At 46.2% G+C, this 7,373-nt stretch overlaps 1 pseudogene across 1 annotated transcript; it reads right to left on the reverse strand.

Moving 5' to 3' along the window:
- Positions 1–1,353: 1,353 nt before the first annotated feature.
- On the reverse strand, positions 1,354–6,518 carry LOC309962561 (DCN1-like protein 2; annotated as a pseudogene). Its single transcript has 3 exons — positions 6,145–6,518; positions 1,518–1,727; positions 1,354–1,398 (listed from the first exon to the last, which is right to left on the reverse strand). The product of its transcript is annotated as a DCN1-like protein 2 (transcript).
- Between the last annotated feature and the right edge of the window lie 855 nt (positions 6,519–7,373).

Below are 7,373 nucleotides of genomic sequence, written 5' to 3' on the forward strand. Positions count from 1 at the left end.
AGGAGCCGCTACCCTTTCTGGCCAACGTTTGCTGCTTTTCAAACCGGAGCTGAAGTCATGTGTGCTGAAATCGAGCCGTGCGTCTTTTACGGGTGTCCAAATTGCGGTGAACTTTCCTCGTACAAGGTACCCGCGTGGTACAAAGCACGTAAACCAAGACGTAACACCGTAAAGTGCAAGATGCATGCAGGGCGGAGCACCCCGGCCCCGACGCTGGCTACAGGTGGGTCCTGAGACGGGAAGGCTGCTGAGGACAGACCCCAGGGCTCGGAGGAGAAAGCCGAGGAGTAGGTGGCCCGAGGCCAGCAGGGTGACCCCAGCGGACGAACGGGCCCGACAGACCCGTCCCCACCGGCTGCAACAGTGAGACTGAGCTGGAGTTCTGGGCCGCTGCACCCCGGGCACCGTCCCTGGGCTCTCGGGTCACGGCAGGCGGCCGGGCCAGGAGCTGTGACCACATGGGACAGGGGAGGGTGGGCTCTAAACCTGCTTGATCAACGCCTGTTTCTACCTTTCTCTCCAGGAACGAGGTAAGAGATGCGGACGACAGTGAGACTGCCCGCTGCTGCGGCCAGTCCTGAGTCTGGATGTGTGTGTGCAGGAGGCGGGCACAGAAGACAGGGAGGGAGGGCGGCGCCCAGGGCAGAGGCAGCGGCGGGGACGGGCTGGGCGCCAGGCCACGGCTTCTTCCGAGAGCCGGCCAAGCGCGGCCCTTTGCCGGGAACGTGAGGCCAGCGGTCCACTACGCACCCACCCCATCGACAGTGCCTGAAATTCGCTGGGCGCCAGGGCCCCTGGCTGGCGCCTCCGGCCCGCCCCCTCGCCGGCCCTCTGGGCGCACTGGGCGCACTCCTGTCTCGGCGGCTCTGCCCCTGCCACCCCCGGGGTGGGACACACAGGCCCGGCAGCCTGCCCTTGCTGTTCTCCTGGCCGCGCTGCTGGGGACTCGTCTATCCTTCTCGTCCATGCTCCGCGTTGAGGCCAAATCCTCACCAACGTCAGGACAAATGGAAAATGACCCTCCTGGTCGGAAGCCTTCGTGTGCGGACCATTCTCCTCCTGGGGCCCACAGACCTTTACGCGATGGGGGTGGGGGCTGGGGGGGGGTGGGGGACGCGCAGAGCCCTTGCGCCTTCACAGCCCCGGGTGCCTCCTCTGCCCCCAGCTCCCCTCGATGGCAGCAGACGCCCCATAGTCTCCAGTGGGTCAAGGAGTTACAAGCAGATCCGTCCCAGTAAGTTCCTGACGGGGCCCTGGTGGTGCATGATGAGTGGGTAGCATGCAGGGCAAGAAACCCATCCACAGGGTGGGCCACCCCGGAGAGAGGCAGTGTCACAGAGTGTGACAAGATGCTCATCGCAGGGCAAAGCGCCCAAATGACAACACAGACCCACAAACCTGGAGAAAACAAAAAAAGGGGGGGCAATCCCGGCCATGGGAACAAGGAAAGGGTGCTCCAGAGGGCCTGGGCCCCCCTCCCTGATCTGACCCCGGAAGGCCTGCTGCCTCAGTCGGACCCTCTCGATGTGCTGCTTAGAGGCGAAAACGTAGGATGACCGAGACAGAAGGTAAGAACGTCCATTGCACGCACACCTAGTGCCTTCTGCTCCGGGGCCCTTAGCAGAGGTGAAGGTGAGCTGGTGAAAGTCCTTGAACTTCAGTGTGTCCTTAAGCTCCAGCTCCAGTCTCGGCAGAAGCGCTTGCGGCTTCTCTGCGCTGTTGCACCCCTGCTTCGAAGTTTACAAGTGGGGACCCCCGGTGTGCTATTTGGCGTCTGGATTTCTGCACCAACATTGTGTGTGTGACCGTGGGGCTCTGGCTGGCTCGTTTCCACTGTCACACAGCACTCCACCGTATTCATATTTTATAACTTCTATGCGCTACTGATGGTAAATATTTTGGCTGTTTCTAGTTTTCTGGTCACAAAGAATGTTGTTAAATGGTTTCTGTACGTGTATCCTGGCACACAAGTGAATGTGTCGAGGCAGACACCCTCCCATGATTTCATAAGTCTTGTTAAACGGTTCTCCAAGCTGACTGCCCACCAGCACTGCTCCGGAGCCGTCCTGGAAGAGTGAGTTGTGAGGTCCTATTTCGTTGTATTCTAATTTGCACACCGCCATGAATGAGGCTGAGCGCCTGCTTGTATTTTCACTGGCCACTTGGAAAGCATCTTTGGTGAAGGGCTTGGTCAAGCCTCTTGCCCATTCTCAATTAGGTTATCTTTTTCTTGTTGTTCTGTGGGAATTCTCTACGCATCAGGGACACAGGCCTTTGTCAGTTGTGTATCTCATGGCCCCAACCCCTCACATGGTTGCCTCTTCACCTCTCAATGCTGTTTCTTGGTCAGAAGTTCTTATTTTAGTGTACTACACTCTATCAGTCTTCTCTACAGTGATTATTTTTTTAACATCTTTATTGGAGTATAATTGGTCTACAATGGTGTGTTAGTTTCTGCTTTATAACAAAGTGAATCAGTCATACATATACATACATCCCCATATTTCCTCCCTCTTGAGTCTCCCTCCCACCCTCCCTATCCCACCCCCTAGGTGGTCACAAAGCACCAACCTGCTCTCCCTGTGCTATGCGGCTGCTTCCCACTCGCTATCTATTTTACATTTGGTAGTGTATATGTGTCCATGCCACTCTCTCACTTCGCCCCAGCTTACCCTTCCCCCTCCCCGTATCCTCAAGTCCATTCTCTACGTCTGCGTCTTTATTACTGTCCTGCCCCTAGGTTCTTCAGAACCAATTTTTTTTTAGATTCCATATATATGTGTTAGCATACGGTATTTGTTTTTGTCTTTCTGACTTACTTCACTCTGTATGACAGACTCTAGGTCCATCCACCTCACTACAAATAATTCAGTTTCTTTTTTTATGGCTGAGTAATATTCCATTTTATATATGTGCCACATCTTCTTTATCCATTCATCTGTTGATGGACACTTAGGTTGCTTCCATGTCCTGGCTATTGTAAATAGAGCTTCAATGAACATTGTGGTACATGTCTCTTTTTGAATTATGGTTTTCTCAGGGTATATAATGGGATTGCTGGGCGTATGGTAGTTCTATTTTTAGTTTTTTAAGGAACCTCCATACTGTTCTCCATAGTGGCTGTATCAGTTTACATTCCCACCAACAGTGCAAGAGGGTTCCCTTTTCCCCACATCCTCTCCAGCATTTATTGTTTGTAGATTTTTTGATGATGGCCATTCTGACAGGTGTGAGGTGATACCTCATTGAAGTTTTGATTGGCATTTCTCTAACAATTAGTGATGTTAAGCATCCTTTCATATGTTTGTTGGCAATCTGTATATCTTCTTCGGGGCAATGTTTATTCAGGTCTTCTGCCCATTTTTGGATTAGGGTGTTTGTTTTTTTGATATTGAGCTGCTTGTAAATTTTGGAGATTAATCCTTTGTCAGTTGCTTCATTTGCAAATATTTCCTGCCATTCTGAGGGTTGTCTTTTTGTCTTGTTTATGGTTTCCCTTACTGTGCAAGAGCTTTTAAGTTTCATTAGGTTCCATTTGTTTATTTTTGTTTTTATTTCCATTTCTCTAGGAGGCGGGTCAAAAAGGATCTTGCTGTGATATATGTTGTACAGCGTTCTGCCTATGTTTTCCTCTAAGAGTTTTATAGCGTCTGGCCTTACCTTTAGGTCTTTAATCCATCTTGAGTTTATTTTTGTGTATGGTGTTAGGGAGTGTTCTAATTTCATTCTTTTACATGTAGCTGTCCAGTTTTCCCAGCACCGCTTATTGAAGGGGCTGTCTTTTCTCCGTTGTATATTCTTGCCTCCTTTATCAAAGATAAGGTGACCATATGTGCGTGAGTTTATCTCTGGGCTTTCTATCCTGTTCCATTGATGTATATTTCTGTTTTTGTGCCAGTACCATACCTCTACAGTGATTTTTGATGACGTTTTACAACCTGCCCTATGGCATGGCCGTAAGGATATTCTCCTCCATTATTTTCTAAAGGTTTCTGCCTTCAGCCTTTCACACCGAGATCTACAACCCACTTGAACTGACTTTCATGTACGGTGTGAGGTAGAGATCAAGATGCATTTTTTTTCCATACGACTAGCCAATTCTCTCAGGACCATTTACTGAAAAGCTGTCCCTTCTCCACTCCTCTAAAGGGCCACCTTTCCCATAAAGCAAGTGTTCCTGTAAACATGGATTTGTTTCTGGGCTCTCCATTCTGCTCCACTGGCCTTTTCATCTATTCTGGCCCCCAATTCCATGTACTCCTAATTACTGTAGCTTGAAAAGTCCCATGTTATGCACTGAGATAATATCCACCCCCTCACTTTTCTGTTACTGTGACAAATTACATTGACCAACTTTGTAATGTTAAAAAAATCTTGCATTCCTGGACTACAACAAACTTTGTCTTGACAAATTATCCTGGTTTTTTGGTTGATTTGTTTTGGGGGCTCGATTTATTTTGCTGAAAATTTGTTTACGATATTTGCACCTTATGTTCATCATATGCATCTTGTGATTCTTATGACTGACAGCAGCCTGTAATTTTCCATTCTCAAAACGTCCTTTCTAGATCTTATTATCTAGGTTGTGCTGGCCTCAAAACATATTGGGGAGTGCTTCCTCCTGTACTATTCTCTGGAAGAGGTGGTGTGAAATTGGTGTTATTCTCTTTATTAAAAGCTTGGTAGGATGTGCCAGTGAACCAATCCTGGCCAAGAGGTTTCTCTTTGAAAAGATTTTAAATTGTGGGTTCAGATTCTTTAAGAGTTATGGAACTATTTCTTCACATGCCCATTTCAGTAAATTGTCATTTTTTAAAGAACTTGTCTATTTCATTTAGTTTTTCAAATTTACTAACATAAAGATGTTCATAATACTTTCATCCTTTAATCTGTAGGGTCTATAGTGATGTCCCCCCTTCATTCTATATTGGTTATTTGTTATTCATTACTTTATAAGTCTTCAAATAACAAGCTTTTAGCTTTACAAATCCTTTCTACTTACAACTTTTAAAAAATTTCATTAAATTACTGCCTGTTTAAAAAAATTAATTCCTTCTGTCTACACTCTTTGAGTTTAACTTTTTGCTCTTTTCTCTGCTTTGAGAGAAATGGATGGATGCTTTCCTTACTGATTTTCAACTTTTCTTTTTAAAATATGCATTTAAGAAGCTGAATCCTGCAAGTTTTCATAAGTAGTGTTTTATCATTCAAAATACTTTCTAATTTCCATTGTACCTTCTTTCTCAACCCAAGGGTTATTCAGAGGTATAATAGCCACACATCTTTCAACCTATCTATCTTTTTGTTATATTCCTCACTTGATTGTATTGTGCTCAGAAAACATGCTCTGTTCATTTCAAGTCTTTGAAATTTGTTGCAGCTTACTTTATGGCCCAGTTTATGGTCAATATTTATAAATGTTCTATGTCTTTTTGAAAAGAATATGTATTCTTCAACATCAAGGGCAGTGTTCTATTTCCTTTTCCAAATCTTCTATTTCCTTACTGACTTTTCATTCACTTATTCTACCAGTTGGTAAGATGTATGTGAGAATTCTCCACTTTGCTTGTAGATTTGTATCTTTCTCTTTACAGTGTTAACTTCTGCTTTAAATAAACTATTACCCTCCTCATGAAATAAAACTTTTATCATCAAGAAATGTCCTTCAGATTCCCCCTCCCTTCCTCTCCTTCCTCTTTTTCCCTCCTTCCTTCCTTTCCTCCCTCCTTCCTTCCTTCCCTCCTCCCTTCTTTCCCTTCTCTCTCTCCCTCCTCCTTTCCTTCCCTCCCTTCCTTCCTTCCCTCTTTCCTCTGCTCTTTAATTCATTAACACATAACCTTCCCCTCCTTGTTGTCCCCTCCATGTATATACTGTTTGGTTCCTCTTTGTCAAAATGTCTCTAGCTGAGACATCTTGTGAGGTCTTCTGGAAATGTGATACCAGTTGCTAAATACCATCCTGCTCTGCCTGCCTTGGGCTGGAGTTGGGGGAACTGAGAACTCACGGGATGTGCATCCACAGCTGAATATGACAAGGAACACAGAATTCCAGGGCCTTAAGAAGTGGAAGCAGACCCACCCTCTCCGACTCATCCAGCAAGTAAAGAAATATCTTAAGGTATGAATGAAGTTGTATCCCAACCCCAGGCTCTGTCATGCCATCTACAAATTTCTATTTGTTAAATTCACATTGAGTCGCAGCCCTGAATTTCCACGCTATAACCAAAACAGTGATACTGGCAGGATCTAGGCTTAAATCATCACAAAACTGTTGAATTCCATCAATTCCAATTTTATTCTTATTTGTGGGTCTGTTATACAGCTGCTCCAGCTTCTTGTCCACGTAGGTTCTCATGGAGTCCTTGTGGAACGAGTCCGGGTTCTGGAAGAAACTGTCCGTGGCACGTCCAGTTTCCACTCACTTTGCGCTAAGCAGTGGATGGCAGTTCTCTCACCAGCCTGAGCAAATGCCACGAACTGGTGGACCTTGTCCTTCTAAGATGATTTAAGCTTATGCATTCTGCCTGCGCTCCTCAGCTTGTCGCCAGCCCTGGCCGTCTGCGCAGGCGCCCCGGCCCGGCTGTGTCGTCCCCGTCCCTGTCCTCAGCCCCCGCCACCCCCACCCCCACCCCGGGCCCCGGGACACCCGCCCAGGGAGGCAACGACAGGTCGGGCCAGCGGGACTCCAATTCCCGGCGTGCACTGCGCCGCCTGGGGCCGTGGGCTGAATTTCATATAAATTTTGTATGCTATGAAATCTTCTTCTTCTGTGGGTTTTTTTTTTTTTCCAACCATTGAAACATATAAAAACTATTCTTAGTTCAGGGGCCATACTAAAACAGTTGGCTTTGGAAGTCACAGTTTGCCAACCCCTGCTATAAATCATAAGGATACGTTAGAAAAATTGTAGCCAGTAGTTCTTTTGTGAATAACACATTTTTCTTGTAAATTAAGATTAAAGATTAAAAATAGATATTTTGACAGGAAAGTTTTAAAAGAACATTGCCCTGATGCATGGCAAGAAGAATTGTGGGATTGTTAGAGGCCTAAAAATTCCGAGTCCCCCCGTCCTAATCCGTGGAACAGCAGGCGATGTGAACGCTTCCAGGTCACACTACAAGCTGGAGGACTGTTTCTGACTCCTGGCCTGGTGTTCTTTCCATGGCACCGAATATCATGATTTTAAAATGCATACTTCATAGTTAGCTAGACACTGAGATTTTTATTCTTCAGTGAAAAGCTTCTTTAAAACTTTGTTCCCCTGAGAAGAAAAGATAAACAATAATTTCACGTGGTAATTTTCCAAATTTCTGTGCCACATCTGCATATCCAAACACAGCTGTATGAAGGCAGAAATTGGCTTCAGGCAAAGAA

This window comes from Leucopleurus acutus, assembly GCF_964270905.1.
Source record: "Leucopleurus acutus genome assembly, chromosome: 5".
Taxonomy (NCBI): domain Eukaryota; kingdom Metazoa; phylum Chordata; class Mammalia; order Artiodactyla; family Delphinidae; genus Leucopleurus; species Leucopleurus acutus.